Below are 14,320 nucleotides of genomic sequence, written 5' to 3' on the forward strand. Positions count from 1 at the left end.
CTTGAAAGAAAGAAAGAGTTACAGTCATCTGTTAATGTGGCTTCTGTCTCTTAGTTTCCAAACATTGTAGTTATCACCAAGAGCAGTCTGCCCAGTTGAGGGGTGGGGGAGCAGAGAAAGGGAAGAGAATGAGGGGTGTTAGAGAGAACATCTGTCCACTGGCACACAGCCATGCAGTAAGGACATCCTAGGGTAACCCTCTTCTGTTTCCTTGGGTACCGTCTCTGATCACTTCTCCATTCCTTTGGGAGATTCCCGCGTATTACGTAGGTGAGAAAGCGTTCATGACTGGGAGTGGTTTGGCTGTGTGTATGTACCCAAGTACTGTTTGTCTTATAGTGAGATACAGCACGCTAAAAAGGGGCTTGGACAGATTGATTGCCAATTTAAAATATTTTCGGAGTATTTGAATGTTTATCTCAAAAGACAAGCACTGGTCTCAAATTCGGGCAAATGAACAATACTGATAGGGATGATGAAGAGGGTGGGAAACCCACATCATCGAATGGAGCTGTCCATGCAGTCCGGATGACAGGGGAGATCTTGGAGGAAAGACACGCTGCAGCGGAAGTCTCTGCGGCTTTTCTCCTTAGGTCTACAATCCAAGAAATACTGCATCTGTAAAGGCATTGTTAGAAAACAAACCTAGAGCCTAGCGAGGGTAATGTAAGTGGGCCCAGTTGCCAGGCAGCCGTCCCCGGGTCCCTCTCCCCCCGCGGCTCGTGCGGAATGTAGTCATCCGGCGGGGGATGACTTCATGCAGCCGGAGCTTGGCGGCAGGATCTGCAGCTGCAGCTGGCAGGTGGGGTGGGGGTCGGCGGGAGCTGACCACGCACACGGCCCAGCTCCGCGGGACCGCGGCCCGGACTTGCGGCCGCGGGGGACACGCACTGACTCGTCCAGGGGAAGGTAAGCAATCCAGCTATTATTAGCCTTGGTCACACTGGTGCTTTCCGCTCGATTAGCCATGGAGTTTGCAGTAGAATGGGAATAAAGGGATAATAAGCATGCTACATTCTGCATTGGGAAAAGGAGCAACAACTGGGGTTGAAATGTTAATCAGCCAAGTCCTGGAGACAGGAAGAGCAGTGTTTCTGGGCAAACAAAGAAAGCGTTCAGCCACTATATTCTTTGAAAGGTGATAGACCATTTCAGTGCCAGATTCGCTTAGATACTGAAGAAGATTCCAAGTTGCTCCTTTACCTTCCTGCCTTTCCCGCCCCTGCCCCTAATTTTCTGGTTTTGGACCAGCAGGTCTCTAGCTGCAATCAGGGGGAGTAATTAGGAATCTTCCCTTTGTACCGTCCTGGGTCCTCATCTCCCCGTGCATCCTATTAGGTTGGTGCTCAACAGAGCGTTTAGAAAGAGTCTCTAGGTGGAGGAGAAACTTCCTTATCTCCCGAAATTGAGCCAGGTTGAAGCAGAACTTGGCATTGTTTCTCTCTTCATTTACCATCTTCTTTGTCAATCATTTATTTCATTGAGCTTTTTCGGAGACGCTGTGTCCATTCCCTCGCCAACTCCTGTCAGCTCGTCTCTATGGCCCCAGTTCCATGGCTGATTTTGTGAAGGACCCAGAAAGGACACTGCTCCTACAAGGTTTCCTTTTGAGTATTTCTCCCTACCATCACCTGTGTCCTTTCCACAAATACATAGAAGGACTGATTCTGCTTTTAGCTGGTACTTTTAACATGGTTTCCCATAACTCTTTCTTGCAGTCACTCTGGCTGACTACCAGAAGGCTTGAGAGGATAAACAGAATATACTAGGGTGTGAAGCATGCTCCCTTGGCTTACAGAGGTGGAAATAAAAATGTAAATGGAAATCTATTCAATTTTTCTTTATGCAATTTTTTACCTACCTGGGTTGTGACACAGTTGGTTGTTAGGATTTAGGGCAAGTTCTCAAAAAGCACAGAGTGTGTTTGTCCTAGGCTAAAAACCTCAAAAGTTTCTGAGAACCTTTCAACAGTAGTCAGACAGAAATCCAATGGAGTCACCCAATCTAAATCTCAGGTTCCTTGAACATCTTTAAGCCTGTCTACTTATTAACAGATTTGTACCACTAGTCTTAGGGTTTTCCCCACGACCACTTGCTCTGAGCTCAATTTCTTATTCTTATTGCCACCTAGGGATGTACATTTGAGTAATATGCTTTGAAAGATGGTTAAGATGGCTGTTGTGGGGATTGCAAATATGCCACTTCACCAACAGAGCACTGTTGCCATAAGCTAGATTGTGGGGTGTCTGTGTGCCAGCACTCTTAAAATGAGATCTGTTGTCTTTAAACTTGAAATTAGACAGTCTGACCCCCAACTTTGTATTTTAACAAATTAAACTAGATCAATGAAAAAGAAGGGATGCTTTATAGCTAAATATTGAACATTGCTTACCTTCCTTTTTCTATATTGCATTAGGACAAAGATACTGGTTCTAAAAAAATCATGTCAATTTTAGTATATATTTATGTTGCTTTTTTTGTTTTCAGATTATCTTTTTATACTATACACGTTAGAACTATTTAAATTTTTTTCTTTGTCTCTACTGTCAGTATGTGAGGTAAGGAAGTAGAGGAGGTAAGTAAACCTCTACAAAATAACCCACTCAATTAACTGTATTCTGGGATTTTGAAGCACTCACTATCCTTTCTAAAAATATATTATTAAAATTTAATATTATACTGTATTATATGTTGAACATGGCTTGTTTTTGAAACACCAACTGTTTGTGATTCTGTAATTGTGACACAACAATTAGGAGGTAGAGTAAAAGATCAAAAACAAAACCTTCTATTCTGTCACCTTTTCTTTCTAACGTTAAATACTTAACCATACGAATGATAATTCTAAAAAAGCAGCAACTATCAATGAAATCATTCTTTTTAATAAACTAGCTCAAGTTATGTGAAACACAGGGCATATAAATGATATCAGAAGTGCAATAAAATTTATTATATTGAGTAATCTTACTGTTGAAGAGCAGTGTATGAAAATAACAAAATGAGGATTAGAAATCGAGAGTGTCTAATATTTGGTTTCTGAAGAAACTAACTTCTTTGATAAGAAATGGGTGAGAATTAAAGGGCCCAGTGATACTCAAACTGGTGTAATACCTGCCAATGACTTTGCAAGTGACATTAATCCAATAAATTATGGAATTGAGTTGAGGAAACCTTAATAGAAAGAAAGGAAGTGGTACAACTGAAGAATTACCATTGTATTATATTTAAACAGTTTTCAGCAAAGTTTCTGAATTCAGAGATCTAAGCAGAAATTTGGTTATTTTTTTTTAAACTGGAATTGATTTAATTTCCTTTGCTTTAAATATTCTTAGGGCAATGAAACATTAATTGGTTGGTATTTAGAAATGGAAAATGAATCAGTATGCATGATTAGGTACTAAATGAACTGTGGATACTTCTATAGGTTTCACAAGATAAAATTGAAGTCTGTTGTTGAATAAAAATCACATGAAATAAAAGTCTTAAGTCTGGTGCGCAGTCAATATCCTCTGCTTGGCTAGTGGGTATAAATTTAGGGGACACATTTGGTGTCATAGCAAAAGAGCATTTTATGGTTATGTGTTACTGTCATTAGCTAAGTTGGAACAGTTTTATCTTGAGATTTTGAAAAATGGAAGAAAAAGTACAAATAATGGTAAGGTTGAAGAAGAAATATCATTTCTATTTAATGTCTTCAATGAAAATGAATAGAGAAAATGTGCTATTTTGAAAGTTGCCAATGACCTCTTCGTAGTTGAAACTTTCTATAATATTTCACCCTGTTCAGTATTGTTAAGTAATATGGATAAAAAAATGTGGTATCTCTTGATCTAGTTTCTCCCAGTGTTACAGCACTCCATTCCTAGCCTAACTCAAGTGGCATTTATTTCGTTTGTGCCTCATGATGTCATGTCTATTTGTTTTTGTTTCTTCTTTAGCTCATCCTGCTATACATTAAATATTGTTCATACCTAACACTACCTCTTCCACGGAACTTTCCCATATCAACTTTTCTTCTCTGTCAGATATATTTTCTTCTTCCTTATCTAAATTCCTGCAGCTCTTTCAAGTGTTGGTTTATCCTTTCATATAAACCCGCTTTGTCTGCTATTTCAATATAGTACTATAGAGTAGGGTTGGGACTGACAACTTTAAATTTCAGCAATCCACAGCACAATGTAGATAGGTTGCAGATTAGATATAGCACAATTTGATTTCAGTAAAGAAATGAGTCATTTCTGAATCGATCTATCTACTCTTCTACACCAGATGAGTTTTGACTCTTAAAATCTGTAAATATTCTAATTTGGATTTTTTACATCGTTATATAAAAGTAAATACCATCACGGTACAGTCAAATAACTAACTATATTAATAAAAAGAGTGTTGTGAATTTACATCCCTTTTAATGTACAATTGCTCATATATATTTAGAAGCATGATAAGCGTAACAAAATAAAAAAGTAAATGATTCATATGCTTGCATTTGAAATAGAAAAAAGCATCATATGTATGAGTGCTTACCATGTTTCAAAACATTCACAGGGGACTTTCATCTGTGGTATATCATTTAATGCTTCTACTATATATTAATTATAACTAAGAAATCCTAGGCTCAGAGCTGTTACCAAATGGCACAGTTTCTTCCTGCATTACTACACTGCTTTTTGAAGTGCAACAGTGAAGAGAAGCATTTTTAAAACAGAAGTTCAAAGCCATAACAGCAGTTTAAAGCTATTTTATGATTAATCTTTCTAGTGCTTTTTAAACTTTGCATGTTGACATCTCTTTTGATAATACAGTAAAAGTTATGAATGCTCTCCCCAAGTAAACATACATGTATGCACCTACATACATGTGTATGACTTTGCATACAACTATACGTATTCATAGATACATTAAAGGTCTTCTCTGAAGGTTTAAATACTGTTTATTTTGAAGTTTTTGTCAACATGTATTTCTTTTATTATCCTATATATTTTACTGTACTTGGTTTGAAGTTCTGTTGTTTTCTCTGCCTTCGGACCTGAAATGAGAACCCTTCGTTAGCACTGATACAGATAGCTAAGATAGTGTTTTAATTGGAAGAAAATGCCAATGCGAATAGTAATATAGACAACCTTGATTCATGGAAAAAGCATCTTAAAGGAGTTCTGAACATTACATATTCCAAATGATTTGTTTAGTGTTTTTCAATTAAAAGCATTAAAAAAAAAAAGAGAGACAGGTCTCAGATTTAAGAGTACTTGCTGTCAAATATACAGATGAGTACTGCCAGCAGTTGACTGGTGTAGTCTACACTGAAACACATATATTTCTCTTAAGATGATTTATATCTGCCTCAGAGTTATAATTTATTCCTGGCAACACTGTCTATCATAGACTTTTGCCTTAACTTTTGCCAAGGTAAGGAAAGAATGACAAGTTATGTTCATCTATCCTAGGTTCTGAAACAATTCTCAAGCTAAAGAATGACACACATCATCTCAGATACATTAAAATTCTTGCCTGACATTTAAGAGAGCTGTACGAGAGAGCATGGCCCCTATTCATGCTATTGTTCAAAAGGTGTAACAAGAATAACATTAATTTAAACAACAACAACAAAAAAAGAAGACAGAAAGAAAACTAGAGAGGAAAAATCTCAGCTGTTGCTGATTTTTACTTTTCTCAAAATATATTTTTCTGTAGCTGAAGTACAATAATCATGTAAGTTCCTAAAGAAGTGAAGTTTTATGAAAGCATCATATTGTGCCCATATGAGGTAAATTTGTACCACATTTTCTAATTTTAAAACATGTTTAGTGACCAAATATCCATATATTTTGGGAAACCAAAATGTATACTTTTTTATGTCTATGGTATAAATTTATCTATATTTAAATTAATATTCATTAGTATTAAATACATTCACAGTGTTGTACAACCATCGCTGTATCTGTTTTCAGAACTTTCTCATCAACCCTGACAGAAACTCTGTACCTGTTTTATAATATTTTATCATGTTCTTTGCCTTGGGCCTCTGATAAACTATTTTATCACACATAAGAGAAATCATACTATAACTGTCTTTTTTGTATCTGGATTCTTTTACTTAGCACAATGTTTTCAAAGTTCATCCACATTGTAAAATATATCACAATTTCATTTTTTAAGGCTGAAAACTATTCTAAGTATATTTCATATATAATACTTTATCTTGGTAAAACAATTTCAATATTATCTTTTTATCACATCAAAAATGTCAATCATATTCTAATTTACAGTAAGTCTTCCATAAGATATTTAGTCAAAGCCCACTTTAAAAATTTATTAAACTTAAAACTGTTTTGTGATTTCAAGCTATGTGGTAATACTTATGATTGTATATATGTCTTTATATGTTGATGATTTTACTTTTAATAAAAGGATTCTTGGTTCTGTGAGCCAAAGATAATGCCCAAATATTTATATTTTAATATATACATAACTATGAAGGTCACCACAGTCTTCAACAGACAGTATTTCTATATATTCTGAAACTATGTTGAGCTTTTTATAAAAATGCAAATAAAGCTGTACAAGGGGATCTATTTAACATGATCTGAACAAGAAAATATTCCCATTTACTGCCATTTCCATTTAATGAATGAAAAATACTGTATGTTATTGAAACATTCAATTCAAAATAAGACAGTGCATCACAGATGTCAGTCAAGTTTTATAACAATAATATAGAAGAGTAAAACATTTATAGTTGTTTTTCTTTCTTTTTTGTTTGTTTTTTGAGCTCTAACATTGGAAAATATTTATCAAGCCTAATTTAAAGTTTGATCTATTTTTAGTTGAAATTAATGTACTTGTATTATGGTACTTTTTTATTCTATTCTTAAGACTTAAGATTCTTTTTTAATATATCCTTTTAAATTGATTCTGAAATAGAGTAATTCATCCAACAGCAAGAGTGTCTTTTTTTATTTTTATTTTTTGGTACTGGGACTCAAACTCAGAAGAATATCTTATTTAAGCAAAGTACAGAATACTTAGAATATGTAGCATATAAACAGGAGATTTAGTGAGACAGTTCTTCTCAAAAGCAACCTGTCTTGATTACATTTTTATGAGAGGAGGATGAGAAACTTTATTGGAAATTGCATCATGTTTTATTTGAATTAGACACTATTATATTAAAAGAGGAAGGACAAAGCAATATATCTTTATAAGAAGTTACTTAAAACTCTAAAGGATTGCAAGAATCTTTGTTCAAATGAAATAAGCACACTATACAATATAGTTGACACTAGATATGTCACAAAAGTATTTTTAAAGTATGTTTATTTGATGTGCTAAGGGTATAGATACTTATTAACAAACACTAGTTGACTAACCCTATTGGAAAAGTGGGCTTAAAATGAAACAAATAAGCATTCTGATCTTTGATGGATAAAAGAACAGGACCACGCTTTCTTAAACAACCCACTTTGGTGGTTATGGGGCTAAGTTTACAACCATCAATTTTTGCTTTTTGCAATAATGGTCACAATACAGTCTGCTGTATTTCTTCTATTGCAGGCTTCATAATTTGAATAAATATAGAAAATTCAGTAATACTTTAACTACATTTCTTAGATTGTTTTCTGTGATCATTCACACTCAAGTTCTCTGATATGTGAAATATAATGAAAAACAATACTTCTGTTTATTTATAAGATTTAACTCTGCTAGGACTTGCAGAAATAATAGTGAATCTGACTTGTTGGGTGGCTGTGAAATCACTAAAAATAAACTATTAAGCTCATCCAAGTTCAAATTTGTATTTAAAGAGTAGCAAATTTTAAAAAGTAACTGACAATGTATCAAAATTTTAAAGAAGGACAAATATGTGCATGGGTCTGTAATTACAAGGTGTGCTCAGTGGAAAATAATGCATGTTCACGGATTCATTCTGAAAACATTATGCTAATACTTCTCTCAAAACAAAACTGTGACAAATCATTGCCATTCACATTAATGTTCCATCTGACACTTGAGAAATTGAGAAGTTCTTGGGAAATTACTTTTATATTTATGAAATCCTACAGTGAGTCCAGTCGAGATCTAAAATGGGGCTGATGTTCTTTATTTTTTATTATATACCTATATTTTACTTATTAGAATTACCCAAGGATTAATTTTGAAGGCTTTTTTGTAACAATTGAGAATTGCCATTGATAAAAGTTAATTAATAGGCTAGTATTCTGTAGAAGAGAAATCTAAATGAAATTTCTTTCATTTTCTCCATATTAGAGGGAAACATGATTTCATAAGAATAGTATATGCTATATTTTATAAATGTTAACATTTCTAGTAAGTTTCTTAGAATGCTTTACTATGGTAAGCATTCAATAAATGTAAACTGTTACGATTTTGTAAGAATACAATATCAAAAGAATAAAAATTGATGCCATTCAAGTGGTCATTATGGTACCTGGCTTTGCTATAGAAGTAATGATAATACTTTCATCACATTCTCAGGCAACCTTTGGTTATTCTCAAGAACAATCAAAACAATCTGAACATTATTTTGCAAGTATGCTAATTACTGGATCTCTCCCTTCCTTTTCTGTTCGTTTCTGTATTATTTTGAACATTTCAGCCACAATTTATGACAGATTAGAGCATTCAGAAAAAAATTTTAAGCTTTGAATCCCACCTCTACCATTTACTAACTAGATGACTTATAACAGCTCAAGTTTGTGAGCTGTTTACTAATATTTAAAACTGGAAAAATCTTAAGGTTGTGTGGTTTAATCATAGAATTAAAGAAGACAACATAAAATTTAATATAATTTCTGAAACATACATAGTAAGTATTTTATATTTTTTATTATTTCTATTCTTATCAGCAATTTATACCTAGACTTCATTATCAAATCTTTTCCCCAAGGTTTATAAACCTTCCTTCTACCTTCATGAACTTAAAACTAAGCTTTGTAATGACTGACTGTCCTCCCTAGATGGTGTCTCCACACAGATAATGCCGATGCCAGGGGAAGCAGAGCCCTACTCCTGGCTAGAGGCTCTGGCTCTGATCCTATAGTAGCATTGGGAATTAGACTTAGCTTCTATTTTTAACTAGCAGTCAATTAGATGATCTGGGAAAAGTTAATTGGCTGTTATATCTGTATCTTATTTACTGTTTGAATCATGCCATATGTCTAGTCTCTCTTCACTGACTATAAGCAATGACAGTAAGGATATTCATTGAGGGTGTGGATTTCAGGAGCAAAGTGCCAGATAACACAGTAACATTTCCTTAGTAAACAGCAACCATTAATATTTTCTTTTTTCCAGTAAAATATTGAGGTTCCTACACAAGGACAACTTTAATTTACAGGAAACTGTTAATGTTCACTTGCTCTAACAAAAATCTTAGAAAATTTTATTAATTTTATTAATTTCCCATGTACTACTCAACTGTTTTTAAATATATAACTACTGGTAAATTTTCTATTGTTAATTAAAATAGTTAAATTTTCAAAAAGAGAAAATTAGCATATAAACAACTCCATTTTATATCAATTCATTTTACATAACAATTTATGACTTTTTAAATATATTTATTATTATTATTATAGGAAGATTGAAAATTCAGAATGATAAATAATGTTATCATTTCAAAAATAGATTAAAAGCAAATATTTCTGGCTTAGAGTTTTTGGCCTACACATCATATAAGATACAAATGTTAATAAAATGATTTGATATTTTAGAACATTATTTATACAATGACTATCATTGTAGGGCATCTTGTATAATAAAATTTATACTATTTCATTTCTGCACATTTACAGTACCACGTAATTGTGATTTTGTTGTTTGTTTTTTGAGACAGGGTCTTGCTATGTAGTTCAGGCTGGTCTTGAACTCATTTTGTAGTTCAGGCTGGTCTTGAACTTGTAACGATATTCCTGCCTCAACTGGGATTACAGGCATATGCCACCATGCCTGGCTTATAATTATTATCTTAATAAAACAGTTGGATGAGTAGCTACCAATATATTTTATACAGTATTCATTACATTGATAATTGACAAACTGTTAAACAGGCAACAAATCTATAATAATTTTTCAGATCTTTGTGATCTATTTTTGTATTTCTAGTAAAAGGACTTTTTCTAGAACCTTATGTCAGAGTTCAAGTGCAACTTTTTTATTTTAAAATACTAAATAAAATCTGTACACAGTCATTTACTAAAAATAAAAATTGGAAATAATCCATGAAATATTGAAAGTTATCAAATACACAAAACTATCGGGATATTATTTAGGGGGATACTGGGAATCGGACTCAGGACCTTGCACCTGCCAGGCAGGTATTGTGCCATTGAGCCATATCTCTGGCTCAGGGATATCTTTTAAAGCATATGTACATCTAACATATTAACTGAGATCAGTTATACTGAACTGTATTCATTTATACAATAGATCAAACATTTTTCTTTTATTATTAAGTGTTGTAAGACAGTACTAATATAGAAACCAAGCAATTATTTGTTTCTTTTTATACAATAGCAAAAAGCAGAATGTTAAATAATAAATGGCATATTGATAGCTTGGGTGTGTGTTTGTAAGTTTCAAAAACTTTAAAACATATTATCATGTTAAATCAAGAAAATATTTAATATGATGGCATTCTGTAATATCAAATTCACCTAATATGTATAAATTAGATTTAGAATGGATTAAGAAGAAATTTATGTTAGGATGTGTTTTTAATGTCCTTAACATTTTTAACCCCTAAGCATTACTAACATGTGGCTAAGATGCTAAAATATAAATATTTTAATTAGATTCCTAGAAGATCAGCACTGACCTTGAAAATATCAAATGTAGTAGATAAAGGTGAGGTTTTACTGCTAACAGTGATAAGTATATTTTAACAGTGTTATATAACTGAAAGCACTTTTATATCCATCTTTCATTAGAACACACTATCTAAATTTGGTAATACAAGAACTGCCTCGTTTTGTCGATAGGGAAACTGAATCTCATGATTATGAAGTATAATGATTTTCCCACTAAATATATACAGTTTCTCAGCAATAGGACCAGAATTCAAACCTATGTCATGCTATGGTAAGTGCTTTCCTCTGTGTCATGAGAACTGGATTGTTTTAGAGGAAAATATTAAAATAGAAATAGGCCTGTTCTATCCCTGGTTACAAATTCTTGTAAAATCTTTCTGAGGTCTGTGCCAGGAAAAGTTCAATAGATTATTTTTATTATCTCAGAGACATGTTAAATAGGTTCTTAGGTTTAATTAAACAGGTTTCTCCCAATCAAATCCTAGATTTTGTATCTTCACATATCAACTGCTTGTCTTGAATTTATCAACCATCCTACTTTAATGGCTGTATTTTTATTAAATTGCTTAATTATTTATTTATTTTTGTGGTGTTGTGGATGAAACCTAGGACCTCCTGCATGCAAGACAACAGCTCTACCACTGAGCCACATCTCCAGCCCTAGTGGTTGTATTTCTTAATAAACAAACACTGGCAGTGCTGATGCTGCACCTAAGTTGTGCCAGTGCAGTCTGTATTAACATAATACTAATATTCATGAGATATCATTTTTTTGTAAACACACTCAAATTGCATGTGCGTAAGAAGTCTAATATAAGTAGTATTTTTTTTCTTTATTAGGACATTACTTATATTACTTGAAACCTTATACTACCATATAATGAATCAGTTTAAACGTTAACTCAGATTAGAATGGTTGGGGGTGTGTATGAGTGTCTAGCACTTGTCTAGCATATGTGAAGCCCTGGGTTGCATCATGAAACAACATGACAGAATTTAAATAGAAAATAAAACTCACAACATATTCTCTCCTATTTCCTATTAACCTTCTGTTTATTGTAAAAACATTTAAAGGTCATTAATGAAACCTGCCTTAGTTTTCTTTAGCTTCCAAAATATTACCAAGTTGGTAAAATATTACCAATTTCATTTTAAAATACTAATCGGACATCTACAAAGTACTCTTTTGCCTCCTACAAGAAAGCAAGAAAAAGAAAACATAATTTTAATTTTAGTGAAGAGTTCTTGATTTAAGACTTAGTCACTTGCTGTCATCTCAATTTGAAGTATGCTATATCTATTTGAAGTTTCTTTTTTTCAATATGAATTTTATGCAGTTTTCATATATACCATCAAACTCATCTTTCACTTGATATTAGTAAAAGTATGTTTTCTTTTATTTTTTTACATCCTACACTCTAAATGTAAAGAGCTTTCCTTGAAATAATATTGTGGTTTTAGAATGCTTATTTATAACAGATAATGCAAATATTGGTGATTCTGATTTTTGGTTTAAAACAACAAACTAAAAAAATAATTACTACCGCATTGTTTTCCATTTTAGCTAAACTGCTATTCAGACTAATGAACATTTGATATTGAGATCCAAATGCTAAACATTTTTTAGAAAAGTGAGAAATAATAGTTAGCATGCTTACTTTGTGCTAAATGTTTTTGAAAACTAAATGGATTCCCACTCACAACAATCCTAATACATAGGTGTTATTAATGTCATCTATTTTATAGATGGACCAAATGAGGCATAAAATTCTTTTTTTTGTCTTTTTCGTTTTTTTATCAGTACCAGGGATCGAACTCACGACTGCCTGCTTGCAAGGCAGGCGCTTATGCCGCTGAGCTAAATCCCCAGCCCCCATGAGGCATATAATGATTAAGTAAGTTACTCATGGTCATACAGTTTGTAAATCACAGAAATAGAAACCTTTCTATGAATAACAAGGTCTTTGATCTCTTTTGTTATATACTCATTTATTTGCTTCATAGGAAGAAAGAGAAGTTTGTTGATACTGTTGCTATAATAAAGTTCAACTTAAGGACTTTTAGAAATTTTATTACAGAAAGTACTTTGAAATTTCTTCACATGAAATCATCTAGTAATAGCAGATATTACTAGAGACAGCAAGCAATTTCACTTATTCATACCACAAGTGAAATAACCATAACAATCTCATGTCTGAAACAGAAACAATTTGAGTAATTTTCATAATGATAATTATTTTTTAAAATTATTCTGAAGTATGTTTTCACCTTCAATTCTTGTAGCTTGTTTAACTTTTGTACCTATATTTTAAAAATCCACAAATTTTAGTAAGCTTTTAAGTTAGGCATTTATCACTGGAAAGTTAAACAAAATTTAATTTTGTTTTAGCAGCTTTTAGAGCTTTCTGTAGAGCCTTTAGCAGAAGGAAGGCAATCCTGTCTCATCTGTATCTAATCCCTCACAGCTACTCCACCAAGAAAGAGGGAAGCATTTTGATTTTATTAGATTTAACTGAATATTCTCAAGCCACAGAGTCATAAATTTACTATTTACCATTTTTATTATTATATAAGGCCACTGTATGTTGAAAGGTACACAGCAATAGTAATCCCACAGTCTTTCTTGCCTATTGCTTAGTTCTGTGAGATCAAATATAGTGATATTTGAACTTGAGGCTCTTTTAAATCTCATTCCATCCATAAGGGTAGGCTTAATCTTGAGAAATGGGCTATTTTCTGTCTTTCATTTACTGGTTCCATGTAGATGAATCAAGCTCCATTTGGAGTACAGTAAATCTTATGTCTTCTATGTCTTCCTTCATAGACATGAAGCATCCTCTAAATAATAACATAAATCTTCCTTACACCTCTGAACTCAGAGTTAATTCGCCAAATAGAGCCCTATGGGAAACCAAATGAATGATGTTTACTCCTTCAGCCATTGTCTTTATAGAGACATAGCCAGGGCACTTAAAATTTCTCTACCATGGAATCATAAGTAAACAGCAGTGATGCTGGGTGCAGGCTATTTACTTCTATGGAATGAAAAAAGAAAAGTAGTGAGGTTCTTGTTGACTGCTTGTCAAAGCATTTTAATACTGTGGGACAAAAAGTGCTGGTTAAATATAAAGAGCATTTGTGTTGAGTTGTTATTACTCATCCTCATGAGGAAATGATCTGTCAAGTAAAAGACCAGCATATAGGAGAACTGCCATGATATAAGATTGATTTTTGCTAAAGAGACCTTAAAGTCACTGCATGTTTCAATTTGCGGTTGCTTCCAACCATTTGTAAATTACCCACAGTTAATACCCAATATAAAAAGCTATTTAAATTTACTGTCTAACAGACCATATTGGGCACTTTTTCTCTTTGTCTTCTTTTCTTTCCCAGACCTAGGAAGAAGCAATTGATCTCAAGCTTTAAGGCATGAATCAGAACCAATTTGAGGACTGTTAAAGCAGGAATGTAGGACATTGTCACATAGTGACTGA

General features: G+C 33.1%; 1 protein-coding gene across 1 annotated transcript in view; it reads left to right on the forward strand.

Moving 5' to 3' along the window:
• The first annotated feature begins 753 nt into the window (after positions 1 to 753).
• Pkia (cAMP-dependent protein kinase inhibitor alpha) overlaps positions 754 to 14,320 on the forward strand; it is an 86,101-nt gene continuing 72,534 nt past the window's right edge. The window contains exon 1 of the mRNA XM_003480048.5: positions 754 to 909. The gene's annotated coding sequence lies outside the window, so the exon portion shown is untranslated. The remainder of the gene's footprint in view (positions 910 to 14,320) is intronic.

The sequence above is a fragment of the Cavia porcellus genome, unplaced genomic scaffold (assembly GCF_034190915.1).
Source record: "Cavia porcellus strain 051 isolate PalLab524CR breed Dunkin Hartley unplaced genomic scaffold, mCavPor4.1 scaffold_10, whole genome shotgun sequence".
NCBI classification, from domain to species: Eukaryota; Metazoa; Chordata; class Mammalia; order Rodentia; family Caviidae; genus Cavia; species Cavia porcellus.